This window comes from Polyodon spathula, chromosome 5 (genome assembly GCF_017654505.1).
Source record: "Polyodon spathula isolate WHYD16114869_AA chromosome 5, ASM1765450v1, whole genome shotgun sequence".
In the NCBI taxonomy this organism is placed as follows: domain Eukaryota; kingdom Metazoa; phylum Chordata; class Actinopteri; order Acipenseriformes; family Polyodontidae; genus Polyodon; species Polyodon spathula.
In genome coordinates this window covers 57,607,641-57,629,179 of record NC_054538.1, presented here as the reverse complement: position 1 = coordinate 57,629,179, position 21,539 = coordinate 57,607,641, and the positions used below count along the sequence as shown (strand labels likewise).

The 21,539-nt window shown below is 37.7% G+C and overlaps 1 protein-coding gene across 10 annotated transcripts in view; it reads left to right on the top strand.

The window, feature by feature from the left end:
- The first annotated feature begins 16,313 nt into the window (after positions 1 to 16,313).
- vit (vitrin) overlaps positions 16,314 to 21,539 on the top strand; it is a 64,481-nt gene continuing 59,255 nt past the window's right edge. For 8 of the 10 annotated variants that reach the window (XM_041250852.1, XM_041250851.1, XM_041250846.1 and 5 more), the window contains exon 1: positions 16,315 to 16,522. The gene's annotated coding sequence lies outside the window, so the exon portion shown is untranslated. Of the gene's footprint in view, positions 16,523 to 21,539 lie in introns of all 10 variants that reach the window. The other 2 variants (XM_041250855.1, XM_041250849.1) reach the window with 2 other exon arrangements.

Genomic DNA, 21,539 nt, shown 5'->3' with positions numbered 1-21,539 from the left:
GCCTAAAATACAACTGGACATTTCACATTGGGAGAAAAACGGGGTAAAATCAATTGACAACTACTAAATTATTAAAACAAACAAATCAATAAAACAATTTAAAGTCATTGTTTAAATACAATAAACCACAGACCTGCAATTAATGTATAGTACAAAGCCTTTAATCATAGCTTTCTTAAATCAAATGTTCTGTTATGTATTTTGAAAAGGACGTTGACAAAATACATAATTAAAACATAAATAGGGAATGTTTATGTAAAATTTAAAATGCATGTGATGAACATAATCAAGTTCAAATATATTTTGTGTAGGCTATATTACATTTAACTAAACTGCTAAATTAAATTTTCTTTAAATCTTACCTGTAAAAGACCCACCTGTTAAAACAACTTTGTGTAGTGATGTTGAGGATGGGACTCTTGAGGATTGTGCAGGCCTGCTACTTCCAGAAGTGGCAGCCAGTATATCTGATTGAATGACTTGCGATGCTGGCTGATGTGTAATGTTTGGTTGATCCAGAGTTGGAAACTCAGGCAGTAGTGGTGCTTTAGGACAAGGTGGGACGTCTACTTTTTTCCCTCTTGCTGCTTTGGAAATAGTGTCATCTATCAAAATCAGAATCCTGAAACCTTTTATTTGAACTTAAGACAAAAATAAAAAGTAACAATGGAAAATAAATGTCACTTGTATGCATTACCACTAATATAAAAATGAACTTTACACACTAGGCCTATCATACTGCATTTCTGTACATTTATTCTCGGTCTACTTAATTCCCTAAATAAATACTTTGAAAAGTATTAGAAATTGTTGAACTTCTTTTCTTTTTTTCTTTGGTTTTTCCAAATCTATCAAAATATCGGACGAGATTTTACACTCTGGTAGCTTGAGGCGTGCTTTTTCATAGGAATCTGTGGAAGATCAGAAAAGTGCTGCGGTAATTACAAAGTAGACCTTGCAAGTTACATTATATGCATGTACAACAACTAACAACTACCAGTGTCAAAGTACCTTCATACTGTGGTATCCATTATGTTTACCCAACCCTGCTGCTGCAGGGCTCATGTATAATTACGGTTCATAAAAGGTTTAATATTTATGGTACATACTTTTAGTGTAAGCATACTCCTTACTATAGACAAACTCATTTTGTGGATTTTAAAGTCCCTTAAACAAGTATGAAAACCTGGCATTTGGTTGTCCCATGGTACAAAATATATATGGCATTATATATATATATCCATATATATATATATATATATCTAGATCTTATATAATATATATATATATATATATATATACATTTTATGTAACTGTTTGCAAACTATAATTTTGTTCAAGTTTTATGATTAGGTCACAGAGGCTCATACAAATTGTTTGCACTGTAGGGAGGGGGAATGCAGAGTCTGAGCAAAAAACATAACATTAATGATGCTCTATCTAAATTGAAACTCACATATATTGTGCATTTGACACTACTAAGGAGAACCACTGCATTGTGTGTATATTAATTAAAATATAATTGTACCTGTTTTATACAGTATCTGACTTATCTTGTGTGAAGACCAGGATGATGTGGTCTTTTATGCATGCTGAACTGCCTTTGAAAATTGTTGGGGAAATTGATAATTTGGTCAACAGTGATCTTCTTTCATCCACTTGTTGGGCACTACAGCCACCTCTTTAGTTGTGGCAAACTCAACAATGTAAAACATAGTAGAACCCTCAAAACAAATATTGGAAAATATAGGTATATGCTATTACTTGGCAGGTTCACAATGCTTAATAAATATGAATGTAACAGACAAATAATGGGCATTATCAAAACACATACCCTTCAGACAGATGAAAATACTTTTAGGCAAAGATAAACTATAAAATATAGAAAAAAAAAATTACTTCATAAAAACAAATAAGATAAATAACAAGAATACCTTTAGAAACAAAATATTATTCCAAATGCAATAATGGTATTGCGACAAAATGAGTACTATGAGGAAGCAACACATATTTACCAATCTCTTCTGTTATTGGGACACACTCTGTCACTCCAGATAAGTTAGAGACCACAAACATACCAAGGTGGCATGATCCCATAGGCTAAGAGAGAAAGGCAGCCTTACAAAGAAATCTCTCAGAAACTGTATATGGTGCACTTTTGTAATTCTGAATATTACAAACTAATGCATTACCTCCACAATTGTCTCCATGTGTTACCTTCAAAATGTATTTTTCCCAGAGATAACTGTTTGTACTGAATACTACTGGGCATGTCTTTTGGCACTGGACCAAAGGAGCTCTCCTGTCTAAAACCTTTTGGAACCGTACTATCCTGAGTAGTCTCACCACACGTCTGTGTCCTCTCACAAATTCAACATATTACCTGTTGCAATGGAAAATATGGTTTACGACTTCTTCAGATTCTTTAGATAATTATCATATGGAAAAGAATATACAGAATCTAAGCAGCTAAATTTCGTAACATCTTCTGCCAGATGAACTAATTAATCCATGCACATTGTACACCCTTATTTCTCTGCCATATAATTTAGCTGCATGTTCTACAAATAACACCAATACACCATCTGCATAGCTACAATAGCTCACATACAGAGCTCGACGACTGGCTACTATATATATATATATATATATATATATATATATATATATATATATATATATATATATATATATATATATATATACATACATACACACACACACACCAACAAACAAAAGCATTAAATTATTATACACAGCATCATTTAATATGTTGTGGAAAACAGGAACTGTGTAGAGCATAAACTGTCGAAATTATGTCGCTTTCCATTGCCCAATTTGTGTTAAACTGCAAGGCTTACTTGAAAATTCAAATGAAATGCAATCCTTGAGCTTGACTAGCATGTCTGATAACAAATCTATTTGTACTGATAATCTGCACATCAGTGACCCTTTCATCCATGCATTCTATACACAGCATAACCCTCAAACAAACCAGGTGCATGTAATCTAGGGGGAGTTCTGAGAACATGCCAATAGACAATGTCTTAAATGGAGATGGACCCTGGTGATGGTCTTCATCAACCAGGTCATAAAGGCAGTATCAGTTCTAAACCTTGATCTTGTCTCAGGAAAAATAACTTTATGACCAACATATGTTCCTCACTGGATACACTTGTCACTACCTGAATATCCAGAATGTGACTTTATATTCTTCACAAAGTCATGTGCAGGAACATTCCAGATTATGCTTGATATAATCATTTGTAACTGCTTTCCAGCAACAGAAAATCCATTTTGTAGGCTTGCTAGTTCATCAACAAAATTTTTCAGGTATTCTTCAACACTATTTTATTTTTTATCCCCACAAAAAAGTCCTATTAAAAATGTTTTTTTTTTTTTTTTTTCATTTTATATCCATCAAATAATCCCAGAATGGGCCAGAGCTGGACATTGGAACTTTTGAAGAGATGTAAATCATCAATGTTGATCTGCAGTTCAAGACACGTTCTTGTCAGTAGTTTGTTGTCAGTGTTCTATAGTAAAAAGTTATGTAATGATGACAATACCCCAAAATAGTAATATGATCCTCCAGCTTTTTCTTTTATTCTCTCTTTCAGCAGTGATCTAGCATCTTTGGGTAATGACGGGTGGTACATTCTCAGTACACATGTCAGAGCAATATGCATTATACCAAAAGTTAATGCCCACTTAGCAAGTAGTACATCAAGTTCCTTAAAACTATTTTCATCCTCAATATCTGTTTAGTACTTAAAGAACCAAGGTTTTATCTTATACATAGTCACAAAACTGCCTTCGATACCATAAGTGAGAAATGTCTTTCTGAAACAAAAGTATTTGACAGGTTTTTCATATGTTCACGTGGTAACCCTTACTCTAGAGCAGGGGTGGGCAATTCTTGTCCTGGAGGGCTGGTGTCCCTCCTAGTTTTTGTGCCAACTATCCCTTTAATTACTTAATTGGACCAATTAAGAGCTTATTAGAAGCTTAATTGGTCAGTTGGAACAAACATCAGGAGAGACACTGACATCCATGACTGCAATTGCTCATACCTGCTCTAGAGTCTACACCAGGAGTGGCCAACCCATGTTCCTGGAGAGCCTCAATCCTGCAGGTTTTGTAGGTAGCTCTAAATCATCAATTGTTAAATACCTGGAACAAACAGTAATTCTGACCAATTAAGCCCAATCATTAAGACAATTACATCATTAAGAGGCTGGGGTAAAAACGAAAACCAGGACACCCTGAGGATCTGCAGGACCAGGGTTGGCCACCCCTGGTCTAGATCATTAGTTTTTAGAGTATCCCTGTGTCTTCTGTTTGTGTTCCAACTGAGCACTCATTTATTTATATGAACGTAGACATTTGGTTTTAGCTCATAAAAAGTTGAAGATTTCAATTTACTTGTAAAATTTTATAGGTAGCTTAATCTTTAACTCTTAACTGAACCCTTATTAAACTAATTTGCCTAATTAGATTCATCACCAAAACTCATCTTTCCGTCACAGCATGTCTATAAAGCGGTATGTGAAAAATACAGCTAACAAGGGGTGGGGTTTGGCTGGAGATACAGTACTGAGTGTCCTTTTACGATTCACTGCCTTTTTTACTCTTTTCATTTTTCGAGCATTCACACATGAGATAAGGCGGCCCTGGGCCGGTCTAAACCGCAAGTGTGAACAGGGTCTTGGATTCAAATTAATTAATCTTACGTAGCCAGTGAAACGGAGGAGGCTAATACACATTTAAACATATTTCAGGTTTAATTAAAATCCGACGAGTAATCAAGACGGAATCCAATCAACCGGTTTCACTTACGGTTTCTTTATAGGTAAACAGAATGCAATTGTGTTTTAATAAGTAACAGAAAACAGTTAATTCATTGCTACTTTAAATGCACTGTATTTTGAATTATTTCTCAATATTTCAGTTGCCTACCACTACAGGTATGTGCAGCCTATTAGATATTAGTGTTGTAAATCAAACCCTGATGTTGACATCATTTATCGTGCAAATTCTAATGATGATTGTCGATGATTATCGAGTTAAAAGGCTTAAAATAATAATAATAAAAACTTCCCTCACAGTAACAGTTTAAAGGAGCAATGTCTTTTTATACTGCATAGTATAAAAAAACTCATCCAAACAAATCCAAGTGTTTTAAGACAGGTTTGATAAATACATTGGCATGTAAATATAGCACTCTCCAATTTTCACCACGATAGTTTTGTGATAGACAGGTGTCTGCTTTAAAAAGTGTCACAAAATGGATACTCACAGATAAATCTGTGAATAGCATGGACATATTTGTTCTATAATTGTTGTTTAGTTTAGTTGTTTTTTTTTTATTTTATTTTGCAGTTCTCAAATAAACAATAATAAAATAGATGACAAATAGTTCTGGTTCTTTTTTTCACTTGTTTTCTTTGTTAAGAATGTCTTATTGATTTACAAGTTTGAAAGCTGAGTGATTGCTCAAAAGTCACTCTAACTCAACAAAACCAGTATATTAGTGCATTTTTGTGTTTTTTCTTTCTATCCTCACCACATATAAATAAAATTAGTTTTTGGTTATTTTTTTTCACTTGTTTTCTTTGTTAAGGGTGTCATTGATTTACAATAAGTTTGGAACCTGAGTGATTGCTCTAAAGTCACTCTAACTCAGCAAAACCAATAATTTTTAAAAATGTTTTTTTTTGGCAAAGTTCCCTCATATAAATAGTAAAACAATTAATAAAAACTTGTTTTTGGTTGAAATTGGAAATTGGTATAATTTTCTTTCCTCAGAGTATCACTTTGATTATACTGTATAGTGATTTGAAACATGTTTTATTTAAATAAAGTCACTTTAATTCAATTCGAGCAGCACACAGCCTAAAGTGTTGTTTTGTTCCCCAAAATTAAATAAGACCTGACTGGCCTGACAGGGTCGAAATAATTGGACTGCAAATGGTTAAAATTCCTTGCTCGCTATGTATTCTGTACAAATCTGTTTAATCTGGGAAAGAAGAGTTAAATTAGAAATTATTTTCATAATAATGTAAAGGGAAAATGCATACCTTAAATTACATGGATCTATAGTGTGCTGTTGAAAACTGTAATAAGAACAAATAGGCCAGCTACTTCATAAAAAAGTCTAAGAATAGCTCATTAGGATGGATTATCACACATGAAGTGTGTTTCTCAGTCATTCAGATACTGTTGTCCTTGAAGCACAGACCATGGTAATGAGCTATAGAGATTTCTGAGAACTAGGCAGCTTTGCTAATTAACACATCAGAAAAACAATGCAAAAATGTGGACAAATCCTTTTAGTTGCAGTGCAGCCCATTGTATTCTTAGGGAAGGTGTTGCATGTTACTGTTCAATTAGGCATTGTGTGTACTTCATTTGCTACAAGTACACCTTTTTTTTGCCAATATAAACCAATACATTTTCACACAAGGCCCTTTTCTTACTGTAGTGTCACTCGTCCTGCAAAGATAATCTGTGTCCAGGTAGAGTGCGGTTAGTTATTTCAGTGAATGTCATTGTCAGTGTGTATTTTATTTCCCACCTTGTGAAACCTGCTCAAGTAGAGTGGAGAAAGGAAGGGGGAGGTTACCGGTAATGCATTCTGTAACAGAAACAAAGCTAGAAAACAAATCATGAATCGTGATTATTTTTCTGAACTTGGTTTTCCAAAGGTAAAATCAAAGAAAGGAATCCGAAAGCAAATGTTAAAAAGCAAGATGCCTCTAATAACATTTCAGTTTAGTCCCCTTTTCCTCCTTGCCTTGATATTTGCAATGGTTCTGAGAAGTTCTTCCGTTTATCAAGTTTTATTATATTAGTATTTTCATAACAATGCAATTGAATTTATTGTCCAGTCCACATTGTACATTGCCATCATTTCCGACAGCGCCGGCTTTCCATTTCAAGGCCTATGCATATATTTAATCTGCAAACAACCTGAAACTTTTTCTAATACAACATGAAGCTTGTATTTTAAATACAAACCTAAGATTTAATTCCAATGTAAGTTGTGCATAGAAAGTACTCTAGCACTGCAGTACTATTTTACCAAAGTCAGCTGGTTATTATTAAGAGTAGACCTGGGTTGGTTAACTAGCAAATACTGTGAGTAGCACCTAAGTGTCACAAAGATTAGGCAGTGTTAACCTGTAGTAAAGCAATGTTGTGGCAGGTCCTGTTTTATTGTGGTGTTGATATGGTACTCAGCCTTTGAACAAGGTGGCAATCGTTGACAAACTGCTTTGTTAACCAACCATGTTTTAACTCAAATCCACACAACATGTGAGCGTCCAGACAGTCATAATGTCTGGGTGTTTGCTGCTGCCCAGTCTAACAGCCCAACCTCCTGAAGGAAAGTTAAATTATAGGAATAAAGGCCTCTTGTAAGCTTGACTCTAAATAACTGTAAGGTTTTCCTTTGAACAAACCCTGTGAGCCAAAGCTGTGACCTTTCACCACATTCATGCAAAATGAACAAGGTCACAACTACTGTTTAAACACATTGAAATGAGCAACATACTGTTTGTTGTATAACTTTGTTTATAACTGTGTTTAACACAGCATCAACAAACGCTGAAATCCCGCATAACATAATTGTGAATGGTTTCTTGGTCTATTCAGCTTCTATTGCATTCTGCGTTTGGGTTATTAGGTTACAGTATTACACGCAGCAGGCAACTGGAAGTAATGTGTTATGTATTACAAGTCATTAAGTTTAAACAAAATCTGCTAAGCTGCTGTAAAATTTTGTTTGGAAAATAAATAATAAATTAATTAAAAAAAAGAACAAAAGCCCAGTCACAGACAAGGGTGCAGGTAATCCAGAATGACAAAACAATACATTTTTGATAATTAAACTGCTGCTTTGCTTATCCCCAAGAGTTTGGACTCGTACTACAGAACATAGTGGAAACACATTAAAAACGTGGCATGTGTAGCTCAGTTCATTTGTTTTGTAGTTTATTTGAATGTGTTTCAAATGGAAATGGTATTTTTATATAGCTTGGAAGGTTTTCAGGCAGGGAATGATTAATACAAGTGCCTAGTAGTACATTCATTGACATTAGTCAATCTACAAGCCCATTACCCAGCAAGTTCCCATCTATAACCTACTTCACAAACTCAGTCCTGCCATGCTTTCGAATTACCATTCGTCATTTCTTTGGTTACGTATGCTCACTGTATTGATGTTGTCCGTTACCTTCACATTATGGATTGACTTATCCAATCTTAGACCGAGTTCCAGGATTCGAGAGGAATTGTCTAAAACCGCATCCATCTTACAAATGCCTCAAAGTTTCATTTTGCAGCAATCCTTCATTCCAGTCGCACTGTTGCCGAACGTTCCTCGTTCCACCAAATTTCATGCTCAAAATTCACAAAGGTACGAACGTACATTTAGTCATATTGTTACTTGTCCTTGAAATGCAAGTTCAAGATTGTGACTCCTCGCTTGTACAAAAAAGTACCTCTCAGAACTGTTTCAGTTTAGTTCATAGACACAGCCTGTGACGCATATGTGTGATTACGTCACTTACCACCCCTACTGCTGCCTAGCCTGTGCATGCTGCACTCTCCCCCGCAGGCCTCAAGACCGCCCCGGACTTGCTCACCAGACTACAGTCCGACAAGTCCGTGCAAGTTACCTGAGTCCACTTCTGACACCAATGTGGTGATCTCGGTTAACGCAGGCAGGCGCATCACACAGGGCGATCCACACACAACCTGGGACCTCTCGAACTAAAGCAGGGGTGCCCAATCCTGGTCCTGGAGGGCCAATGTCCTCCTGGCTTATGTTCCAACTGTCCCCTAAATTACTTAATTGGACCAATCAAGCACTTATTAAAAGCTTAATTGGTCCAATTAAGAAATTTAGTGTACAGTTGGAACAAAAACCAGGAGGGACACCGGCCCTCCAGGACCAGGACTGGGCACCCCTACACTTTTGTACAGTGGTATCAGCATAGCGCTGATACCACTGTACAAAAGAGCCAGCTCTCTTGCAAGGAGCGTATATCGAGCTCATGTCTTCGTGTGCGATTACATCACCTACCAGCCCTGCTGCTGGCTTCCCCCGTGCACGCTAGAATACATAATTTCACTGTTGTAAACGTAACACAGGATACCAACATAAAATTCATACCTTACAAGTCAGTCTTTCGAAAGGCCACATTTGTACTCCCATGTTTCGTTATTTTAGTACATCATTTCAGCTCAGTTTGTATCAAACTTATCACGCTGGTCTATCACCTGCCATCCAAAGCTCCTGATAATAACATGGAGCCACCTTCGAATGTCGGATGTTGAACCATACAAACATGCTGGATGTTTTGGGACACTGCATAGCAGACAAAGTTCTATTGAGGCATGTGTATGTTTTCAATAATGAATGCTGGGACAATCTGGCATCAGAAATAGATATGCTCACAAGAATATAAACATTTCCACTCTATAGAAATTCATTCTAGATCAAGACGATGTGAGGATTTTTTATTTATTTTTAGCAAAATAACTGGTGTCTGATTAATCTGAATTTTTCAATAGTGATTTGTTTAGAAGATATTGGGTTCCCAGTATTTAATTAAAAAAATAATGTTCAGTTATTTAAAAAAAAAAAAAAAAAAAACAGTTCCTTGATCCATCATCGGACTCCCGCGTCAGAGACCTCAAACTTCAGTCTCAGGGTCATGCATTCAGTACACAGCATGTAAAATATCATACTAATTGTATTTGCCTTTTTCTGCTGCTTCTAGGTACCTATTCAGGTCCTGCTGCAGTTTAAGTGTTGTTTTCTATCATTTTTAAACAAAGTAAATCTGATAAATGAAGGGAAGGAGTAACTGTTCATATTGCTCTCACTAATTCTATTTTCTGTCTCTACACTTCCGTGCTGAGGTCAGGGGTGCGTTCAACTAGACGAACGTTTGCGAACATTTGCTAACTTGTTTGTGGTCTGTTTGCCGCAAACGTTTGTTAACGGTGGCGAGCACTCTAAAAAGGCAGTTTAATGGAAACAAAAATGGCTACTGGATGGGAGAACATTTCTTTAACTCTCAGCGATGGACAAGTTTTGTCAATGTATGACAAAGCAAGAAGCAGAAAGAGTTACATCAGATATGTTTATATTTTATGTTTATAATATAATGTGAATTAAAAACATATTTTTTTAATATAACATTGGTCAAATATGTTCAGAAATTGTAAAACATATAGTCCTATGTATATTGCTGATGATAAATATTAACTAATTAGTCTAAAATGCTCTAATATCTAATTTGTATAAGGGTCCCTTTACATAATTTAAAAAAAGAAAAAAAGAAAAAATTATTTGTTGATCTTCTTGAGTTTATAAATGGTTACAAACACAGTTATTCATTAAACTGCAGGATTTACACCGCAGCACATACAAAGCTGCAAGATAGTATACTGCAGTAAATACAAAGTTGCAAGATAGTATAGTGCAGTAAATACAAAGCTGCAAGATAGTATACTGCAGTAAATACAAAGTTGCAAGATAGTATAGTGCAGTAAATACAAAGTAGCTAATCAAACAGCAACCTAGGCTGATACCAGCAAAACAAACAAAAGAAAAATAACAAAGTTGGTGAATGTAAGAACATTTATGAATTTAAATTGCACTAAATAAGCAAAGCACTTATTTTAGTGGCGCTTCACTTGTTCATAAATGTTCTTAAGTTCACCTGTTAGTGTTAACCACCATAGAATTCCAAGAAGAAAAAGAAAAAGACAAATATCTCAGAATCCACAATACAATGGATTACAATAAAAGAATAACTATATAGCAGAGCCGGCAGCAGCCCCAGACAAAGCAGAGCCGGCAGCAGCCCTAGGCAAAGCAGAGCCCTCAGCGACCCAAGGTGAAGCAGGACCAGCAGCAACCCTAGGAGAAGCAGAGGCAGGCATCCTTGGGTGGTGCGAGGCAGGCATCCTGGGGAGGCGACGGCGGGAGGAGAGCCAGGCCTAGCTGTGGTGCGGGGGTTGGCCCTCTTCGTAGCCACTGAGGCCAGATGGTTTTCACCCATGCTCCCCTCAGCAACCTCTGGAGGGGCTGCTGAGGTCCGGCAGCATCCTTCCCTGGTCCCTCCAATGTTGAAGGGAGAGGCAGCTCCTGCTTCTCTCCCTCTAGCGGGGTTAGAGACAGAGGCAGCTCCTGCTGCTCTGCTCCTGGCGAAAGTGGCAGGAGCTCCTCCCCTTCTGGTGGCAAAGGCAGCAGGGGCTCCGCCCCTTCTGGTGGCGAAGGTGGCAATGGCTCCTCCCCTTCTGGCGCAGGATGTTCGGGCTCCCCCCACTCAGGCGCAGGACGTTCGGGCTCCTCCCACTCAGGCTGTAGTGGGGGTGGGCACAGCAGACGTTCCTCTGGTGGGAGAGGGCAGTTTACTGGGAAATGCCCCCACTCCCCACAGATGCAGCAGCAATAGTGCACTGCTATGCTGTGGAGGAGGGCTTCCCAGCCAACCTCCTCCTCTTCCTGAGGTGGAGAGTGGCAGTCAGGCGATACGTGGCTGACCTCGCCAACTTTAAAATACCACTCCTCCCCCCTCAAGCATGTCAGGCAGACTTTCTGCAGCTGTTGCTGCTGCTTCTTCCAGCTCCTCCTTTCCCCTCTTCCTTCCATCCTTCTCTTCCTCAATCCAAAAAAATAATTATAACAATAAAAAAAAAAAAAAACTACAGTACCCTTGGGTAGTGCCTCCTCTTCAGTACCTCTTCTGGCCTGAGTCCAGGCAGTGAAGGTGATCCCACCTTGAACACCACGTGTGACAGGAAATGGCTTTGCGGTGTCTCAGACCAGAAGAAAGCACACACAGGTCAGGTAGCTGCAGTTTACCAAAAAAAGACGCGGCTTGCGCCATTTTTATTTTAAATACAAAAATAAATAAAATGTTTAAACAAAAATAAACACTTGCTCACAGAGCGAAAATAAATAATTTAAACAGAAACAAAAACATAAATACAAAACACTAAGGTCAGGTTGAGCAATCGCCTTCACTGATCCTTAGTTATTTTAAATATCTCTCTCCTCTCGCTCTTCAGTTCCTCCTCCAAACACCCACCCAGAGCAAGGAGAGCTGCAGGCTTAAATACAGTGGCCGAGGGATTTAACTAGTTCGTAATTATTCTATTACCCCCCTCGGCCACAATCTGCACGAGTTTATTAATATGTGTGACTGCCAGCTAGTTTACCAATGCACTAGTCGACAGCCACACATTAACACAAGGTTTTTAAATAAAATGCAGAACAAAACAAAATGCACAGCCACGCGGTCAAATATATACAAATACAAAATAAACAAAACACATGGTTCACCCTTATCTATAAATACGCAAAATAAACAAATACAATAAATCATAATACATAAATAACACAGGGGCGGAGGGGGAGAACCCATTCTAAAAATACGAAATGCATTAAACAGCAGGGCTTTCCTACCGCCCTGCTACACACCGCTACAGCTGAGCCATCATGTATTGCCTTGTAGGTTTCACTATTAAAGTATACAATTACTAAACTATTTCAAAACTCATGCAGAGTATCTCATGTTTTATTAGGTTGCTCAATATAAAACATATTGTAACAGAGGCGGAACTGAAAAACCAATTCAGTCTGGGGACGGCAGCAGCACCCCCCCAAATAGGGGGCCACGCAGTAAAAGAGCAGAAGGGATTGGAGGGGTGCTAGAAAAGAGGAGTCAGCTTTTCTTAATGAAAAATGGGAGGTATCCTCTCTCTTGCGTTCAACCTTGACTAGAGACAAACGGAACGGTGCTGAGAAATAGGAGAGAACTGGACTAGAGAGTATGGCTGTGTAACAGGTAGCTGTCACCTTTAGCTATCTCTTTCCAGGACTACACCACCTGGTGGTTGGCTAGTGAACACCAGAACTCACTGGGAAATACTCCTCCTAATAGTACTATACATATATATTAAAAAAGTGTTTCATGTAACGCAAATTCCCACAGCCCACACTTTGTTACAACTGAAATTGTTTGTTTTAACTCAACAATAGATGCACAGACATGTCTTAGTAGTAGAGGAGTTTTTGTAGTTACTGTGCTAACTGAAATATTACAAAGAATATATAATTAGATGCTAAATGCTTTTCATCCAGTGAGGGAGGAACTGATTTAAAAGATTATACACTTTTTATAAAAACCTTTTATTGTTAACTGTTAAAGGTCTTACTCATTAAATAAAACTGGGGGCGGTTGGATGTATCCTGTAAAGTCCATGCCATTTATAAAAGATTTGGCAATGTGATTTTGACTGTTTATGTTACTTTTACACTAGGTCTTTGAGGGCAGGAGTTCCCGAACTTTATGGCTCAAGGACAGCATGACATTAGGTATCCTTACTGAGGACCCCTACCCAACCAATCTATAGAAATTTGAAAATTGGTTCCTTACAGTCACTGTTGTATGAATGTATAATGGTACTGTGGCAGAGCAAAGCTCTGCCCTTTTTAAATTGGCAGGGATGGGGTTAATTTCCCCTACCTGCCTGGGTTCATTGTGTTCAGGTGGCTGGGGTTGATTAGATGATTAGTTTAATTAACGATCAATCAGCGCCCAGCCACCTGACATAAAAGGAGGCCTCTGCTTCTCATTAGAGAGGAGGGAGCTGAGGAAGCAGGTTAGTGTTTGTGAATCCAGTGAATCCAGTGAATCCAGTGAATCCAGTGAATCCAGTGAATCCAGTGAATCCAGTGAATCCAGTGCAGGCATTGCAGGCATTGCCCAGCCTGGAAACCTTAATTTTGTAAGTTTTGATTTGTTGTCTTTCTTTTTGTGTTTAAAGATTTTTATTTTGCCCTTGTGCACTTTATTTTTTTGTTTATTTATAATAAAATTAGGATTTTTTGAACTGCAGTCTGTCTCTGGGCCTCTATCCACTCACCAGCCTGCCACAGGTACATTTATGGGACAGGGGCAAGGGCTGCATGGAGCAAGAACCTCAGGAATTGAGAATAGGAAAGAAGTAAGTTTGTGACAGGGATGAGTATGGGGAATCCATTTGGCTTGCGGGGAGTAGCCCTCACAGAGGTGAGACAGAACCGATCCGGCTCCAAGGCTGGGAAGCAACCAATACTTCTCCCAAGGGAAACCTAGAGGTGAGAGAATGGGGGAAAATGAAAGAGTTAGGCCAGCAGTCCACTTTGGCTCGCGAAGAACTTTCCTGGCGGAGGATGATGCCAGCGCAGCTGGGCTCGATGGTTGGAAAGTGAGCTTCACTTGCCCTCAGTGGGAGTCCATTGCAGAGGTGGAGCGGAATAGTGAGGAGGGCATCGTGGAGGAGGGGAAGGTGTTGGAAAATGAAAAATGCAAGATAGAGAACAAAGACATGACTTGGGGTTTTATATAGGGAGATTGGCAGATATTTTAGATGGGACACAATGGGGGGGGGGGGGGGGGGGGAGAGTGCCAGCTTCTGCCCCCCAAACCACACTGGTTACAAAATTGTACTGTTAGCACAGGCATTGACAATGAATGTACAATAGACCAATCCAAACATCTAAAAGCAGCAATTATGAAAATATATGAAGAACATTGCTTTGTCAGGTATCATGGTTATTTGGGAAAAAAATATTTCTGTATGTACTGAGGACCATGTCTGGCAGTCTCCTGAAGAGGTTTTCATTCACAGGTAATATCCTCTGTATCCTGGGTATTTATGGCAATTCCTCTGTGATTTCTGCTTCAAAATCCTTCAGGGAAACTGGGGGTGAAAATGTTTTCTCCATAATGTCCTGTTGAGCACCTACACTTAGTTAAATATCAGTCTTATATATCTGCTGTCCATTGTGACCGAAATAGACTTGCATCAGAAAGATGCAGTGTTTACATACTGCAGTAAAGAATACATATCAGGAATGCCTTTCTCATTATAAACTAATCAGACATGTGAGGGATACAAAAGCGGAATTTTTTTTTTTCACAGGAGTAAAAAAAAATGTAATCAAGGGGCTCCTGAGTGGTGCATTAGGTAAAAGCATTCCTCATGGAGTGCAGGATGTGTCCTATATCCTGGAGGTCGCCAGTTCAAGTCCAGACTATTCCACTGCCACCTGTGGACAGGAGTTCCCAGGGGGTAGCGCACAATTGGCCAAGCCTCATCCAGGGGTGGGGTGGGAGAGGGCTTAGGTCAGCCAGGGTGTCCTTGGCTCACTGCGCACCAGTCTTCCCTATAGACTGCCCAGAGCTGCGTTGTCCTCTGACGTTGCAGCTGTGGGTTGGCCACATGGTGGGGCTTCGGAGGACAGCAAGTGTTCGTCTTCGCCTCTCCCAAGTCAGCGTAGGGGTGGTAGCGGTGAGCTGAGCTTAAAAATACAACTGGATTGTATCAAATTGGGAGAAAAATGGGGTAAAATCAAATGGCAAATATGAAGTTAAAATATATACTTTTAACACCATTTACCCATCTAAACAACTTCACAGTGAATTACTTTTCAATTGTCACTCTCTGCTACACACCACAAAAGACTTTCAGAAAGATTCACTGACAACATTGGTTTAGCCCTAGACCTGTAACAGTGCTTTGAAGTGGGTTGGCATCATCGCATAGAAAACAGAAAGCCAAGAAGGGATTAAAAGCAGGAAAGATCCTTTACTTTATCTACTACTTTGAAATATAACATTACATTCCTGTCAGATTGGCACATTTCTCAAAACGGATGCAGATATAGCTACACCATAGTTTATAAAAAAAACATTCACATCATTCAAATGTTAATATAAAAAAAGAAACTGAAGTTAATCAGAAATGTGTATTTTATCTATGAGAATGAAAAGCCTATTCCTTGAAAGTGCCTATACTGTTTTAATGTTTGACCAATAATAAGTAATTCAATTCCTTGTTAAAAGCTTTGAAAACTATTTGAGTGGTACACGATCCATGTGGCTTTATAACAAGTCACTGTAGTAATGTAAAAACTGTAAAATAGTCTACAAGTAAAACTACCGACCATATACTGGGCATCACGTGTGTGCCATTTAGTTGACGTCCACTTTTAAAAGCAGGTCAGTATTTAAAGAAATCTACGTGCTCTGCAAGTTTAAAACAAGTTGCAGGTGGAGAACGTGTAATACAAGTTTTCAACAGTTTAACTTTCTATAGCTGTCCCCACTATGCAATTGCTAACAGTCCCATACAGTATGCTGTAGGTGCCTTTCTGACCTCTTTTATATACGGAGACCCTGCAGCAGGGTGGGGCTGAAAATTAAGAGATCCGCCTAATTCCCTCCCCAGATCAATGTGCTGCTTGAGTTGCGCTTCTGCACTTCACTGTGTGTGTGGGAAAGTTTTAGTTTAGTGGCTTTGATTTGCGGGGAAAGAGCACAGAATACCCCTCACTTAAGAATTTGACTTAATAATAATCGCTGGAGTTTTTGGAGCCGCTAGAATTTGGCGTATTAAAAATATTACACTGCTTGATGACTGCGAAAGGAATCAGCACGCTAGTCAAGCAATCGTAAGTTTATTTCACTTTTGTTTCCTGCGCAGTTTTTTTTTTTTTTTATATATATATTTTGTTTTTCTGTAAACACATCATTGCGGCTATCAACAGTATATTCCGTGTAGTCTGTTGAAATTAATGTTTAACACGTTTTTGAATCAGTTGAAATTAATGTTGCAAACGTTTTTGAATCCTTTATATATATATATATATATATATATTATATAAATATATATTTGATATATATATATATATATATATATTATCGGGGGAGAGCCTACACATTGATACACATAGATTTGTTTTTTTCAATAGTATCCATGGTAACCAATAATATAAAATATATTATAGTCTGGGTACTTTCAACATGGTGCAAACATCTTTTTAAATGAAAGTTCATACAACATGTGGTGGATTTACATACATGACAGTTCATATTGAGAAGTGTGGTGTTCAGTGTGATTGATGGTAGAGAATGCCTATTGTTTTTAATGTTGTGTATTGGGTTCAAACTGCTAATTTATGCCAGACACAAAAACACCGAAGCTGGGATTTCACATATCAATATCAAACAATGTCATATTTTTTACGTACAATAAGCATCTTCTCTTTTCATTGCTGATTGCTTTTATCAATCAAGAAATATCACAATCATAATAATAAAACAAATTAAACGTCATACATGATATTTTATGCTAAATTCATATTCCCTGGTTTATTTCCTAATTTTGTACACATTAGATGCAACTTGAATGCTTTGCTTAGGGGATTTAATTTAAAATGGAAAAGTGTTTGCTTTTGCTAAAGGAAACTTTTGGATTAGATTTATGATAAGCACTTTAACTTGGCGTGTGTGGAACTAGTACGAACACGAACAAAGCGCCCCGAGCTTGCATTTTATATAGTCAGCTGTTACTAGTGTGATTAACTGCGATTTCAGTCAGGAAAGTTATGGAAAGTGCTCCCTCTTCATAGCAAAATGTGAACTACATGTACGTTGTAAGAAAAAAGTTGCACTGTCTGTATACAGTAAAACAGAATTAAGTGAATTAAGCTTCTGCACTATTACTAAATACACTATCATTGAGTGTTCGATGGTTGTGGATAATTGTATAAATGAATGATAACCTTTATTTTCTTAAGTTTAGATTTAGGTATGAATTAAATCCAGACTTACCGCTGTGTATTGTCAGGATGAAAGTTTTAACACTTCAAAATGTACCTCAACTGTTTGGTGATCATGTGGCTGCAGCACCAAAAGGCTTTGACTGGGGAGTAGTTGATATTTATTTCATAAACAAGGGTACTGAGTGGTGTTTATTGTCAATACATTTTTTAAATATGGTCCTTCCTAGCAAATGGGTAATATTTTGGTATACCACTGTTCTTGTCAGAAGGTAAGGTTATTAAAATACATATATCTATGAGAAGGATGCTCATCTATACAGAGATTACAAGATGCATGCATATTTCAAAAGAACATGGAGAAATGTTGTGGAAGAGCAGAATAATGCAAGTACTCAATAAGTGACCATAACTTTTAGTAAGAAATTACGTCATAGAAACAAGTAAAATACATCAAAACAGTGTAAGCTAGCGCTCTTGTGATTTACATGTCACCAGAAACCCTTGAATGAATTACAGCCTTATTATTATTATTATTATTATTATTATTATTATTATTATTATTATTATTATTAACAATCAGATCAACTTTCTTATCAATTTTCATTCAAAAAAGGGTCATAATACCCTATTAAAGTAAAATACAATGTAAAACTGTAAAAACAAATAAAATCAAAGTTTTGGTGAAATTGATAAACCACTCAAGTTTTGCATGGTTGCTATGAATGATTGCTTAATGAATGGCAACACTGGTGGCATTAGAGTTAGTTGTATCTGTCTGCTGGGACAAATTAGAGTTCTAGTCCTGAAATCTATTTGCTGTGTTTTTTTTCTGGAATTACATTTGTCGAGGAAGCTTAGCCAGTAAAACTATTCCTGGGGTTCTGTTTCTGTTCTTCACTTTTCTTTTCATCTGAGGTGATGTGCCCCAAAGGTTTATGTTTCTGAGCTGTAAGGCTGAATTTGCACTCTTCAAAAATTGTGGGCACCAGAATTCCATGTGAACATTTAAATCTGTGTTTTTAGCTGTGGTTAGGCCATGTCATTGTGGTGTGCCTTATTGTGAGAATAGTGTCATTTGTAAAATAACGGTTGCTTAATTTTTTTCCCATTCTGTTGGGAAGAGAAAGATACCTTTTTTTCAGTTAACTTTCGATTATTTTCCCCCTGCATATCTCTAGAATCAGGAATACAGTAGAGACACCTGTATTAGCAACTGTACATATTTCTCACTTTAGTTTTCTATACAGTATATTGAATCAGACTCTGGGGATTTAAGCACTACTTGTAAGTCTGTGAGTATATCAGTAGTTTAAATCACTTCACAAATAGAATGTCTGCATGCCAATAGAGCATGTTGTGACCTTTTGGAAGATTTAGACAGAAATAAAAATATATAACATTCAAGTGAAGTTGCTAATAGCCATACTGTATAGCACTGTCCTAAAGTTTTATTTGTGATGTGTAGTTCAATGATTTATCTGAGTTGAAAGCTGTTATCTGTGAAATGAGTGATAACCAAGGTTAGTGGATGCAATAACTCACCAGAGGCTGTCATGTCTGTTTTAAGCTGCAGACTGTTGAACACTCTTATCATTCAGTACTGACGTCAGAAGTCTAGTTAACAAAATGCTAAATAAATACTTATAAATAAATAAATAAATAAATAAATAAATAAATAAATAAATAAATAAAACGTCAGTCATGGAAATAACTCCATACATTTCTGTTTTAAACCATCAGGTGGCATTTTTATTTACTTCTGCTCCATGACATTGAAACGCGCAGAGATTACTTTGTTACCCCTAAATATGAAACATACCCATTAAAACCTATAATATACAACACAGTAATGACTTCCCATGATTGCCTCCCCATAATCACTAACATAGACGACTCCAGAGTACCAAATGCCATCCACCCACCCACTGACCTACTGCCCGGTTGGTTATATTTAGCTATCTCTTATTTGCCCTCAAACATAAGAAGAGCGAAAAAGACACAATGATATATATGTCAAGGCCTTGGTTATCACTCTTTTAAAGGACTGCAAACAAGAAATAAACAAGCAAAGAACCAAAAGGTTTTCATCATAATATAATATTCTAGCATTTTTGGTTCAACTTACCTGCTACAGTATTGAATTTGGTGAAACCGGATGGCCATTTAAATGGTTCTCTGTTTTTAAATCATGTATGGGGGATGGCGAAGGAGGAGCATCGCTAAGAGATTAGGTTGCTTTGACATGCCTGGCTGCCTTTTTGCTCCAGTGGCTCCCGGTAGTGTCTTGTGACCCCTTAGACCACCAAGGAACACTCCTCTAGGCACTAAGGTACCTATAGGTATTAAGGCTCTGACAGACAGGCTGAACCTGATACTTTAAGTTTCTACTGAAAAGCCTGTTAAAACAAAAAGAAAATGCTACATTAATCTACCTAACCACTCAATACAGCACTGATATAACTTTCAGCAGGAGCCATTTGTTTCCTTCCTCAAAAAGAGAGTGCGTAATGCCGGACTGTGTTCAAATGTTCGAAGGTTCGTTTGCTAGCCAGGAATTTGAAGGTACTAAAATGTGCTTTTGTCTTTACAAGATGAGATCTGTCATCACCCTTCTATCTTAACCATTGAAGGGTGTTGGGGAGTAGCACACCCATGGTTATTTTTCTAACCATGAACGTATTATATTATTGGCTATAATATATATAGTGAAATAGCCCCAACATTCATATAGAGATTTCCTTCTCAAACAGAGGAAGCAAACCCATTTCCACTAGCCAGATTGATGTATCTTTCCCCAGCCTTGTTCAATAAAAGATCAGCGGATCCTTTGCTGTGTTCAGAATGGGACCCTACATTCTCAAGTTCATTGCAAATGACTCATTATATCCTGCAAGGGGGTATTCTTTGCATGTAAGCTGTATTCATGTGGATTTTCTAGGTTAAAGAGAAGCTGTTGCAAACCCTCACTCACTCACAACTCTTAACAGAGCTAAGCATGGCAACTTATTTTGACACCTCATTCTAGGTGTATGTGACAGAGATGGCTTGAGCGGTGACGTCAGACCAAGATGAATCAGCTCACACACAAACAGACTGGGGTATCAAAGGCGTTTTTGCGCTGTTATTTAAAAATCAACAAAAATATTAAAACGGGAACACGGAACAAACAAAACAAAATGGCACGTTGGCCAAACAAAATAGACAGACAAGAAAATAACTAAAACAAGTATCATGCTGGTTTTGAACCAGCATGTGTAGCAATTGTTTCTTTGTATTGATTCTTGTATCTCCTCTTACTGCCGTTCTCTACTTCTAAACTCTCTATATATATCAGGTGGCCAGGAGTTCATGACATAATTGACAATCAATTAATTCCAAGCCACCTTCAACATTCTGCACAAGAAGTCAGGTAGAGGATAATAACCCTCTCGCTGCCGAATCAAGCAGTAATAATGAGGGATGGCTATCGTCCGTCTACATAAAGAAATACTGTAGTAAAGAGACATCTAGAACCACCTAGTCCTGGGTAGAGTTAATGATAGAGAAGAGAGCAAGTAAGATTGTGACTGCCATGTAATAACTCACTGGGCTCACTGTATAATTATACATGAGTGTGTTAAACTCTTGTTTTATACAAACTCTAAGCAAGTGGCTTGTCCAGAACACCACAATTGGCGACAAGAGATAACTTTTTTGGGGGGTATTTGTACAAAAAAGAAAACGACAGGATGGCAAATCCGAATCTACGACCACAGGTGCATCTTAACATGAACGGCGTCGCCCTATATACGGAATACAAAGTGTCGATGGAGACTTTTTCTTTCTAAAAGATTGCAGGCGGCTTGAATGAAGGGGAAGATGTGATGAAACGAGCAACATTACTGCACTGCCTAGGGAGTCCTGT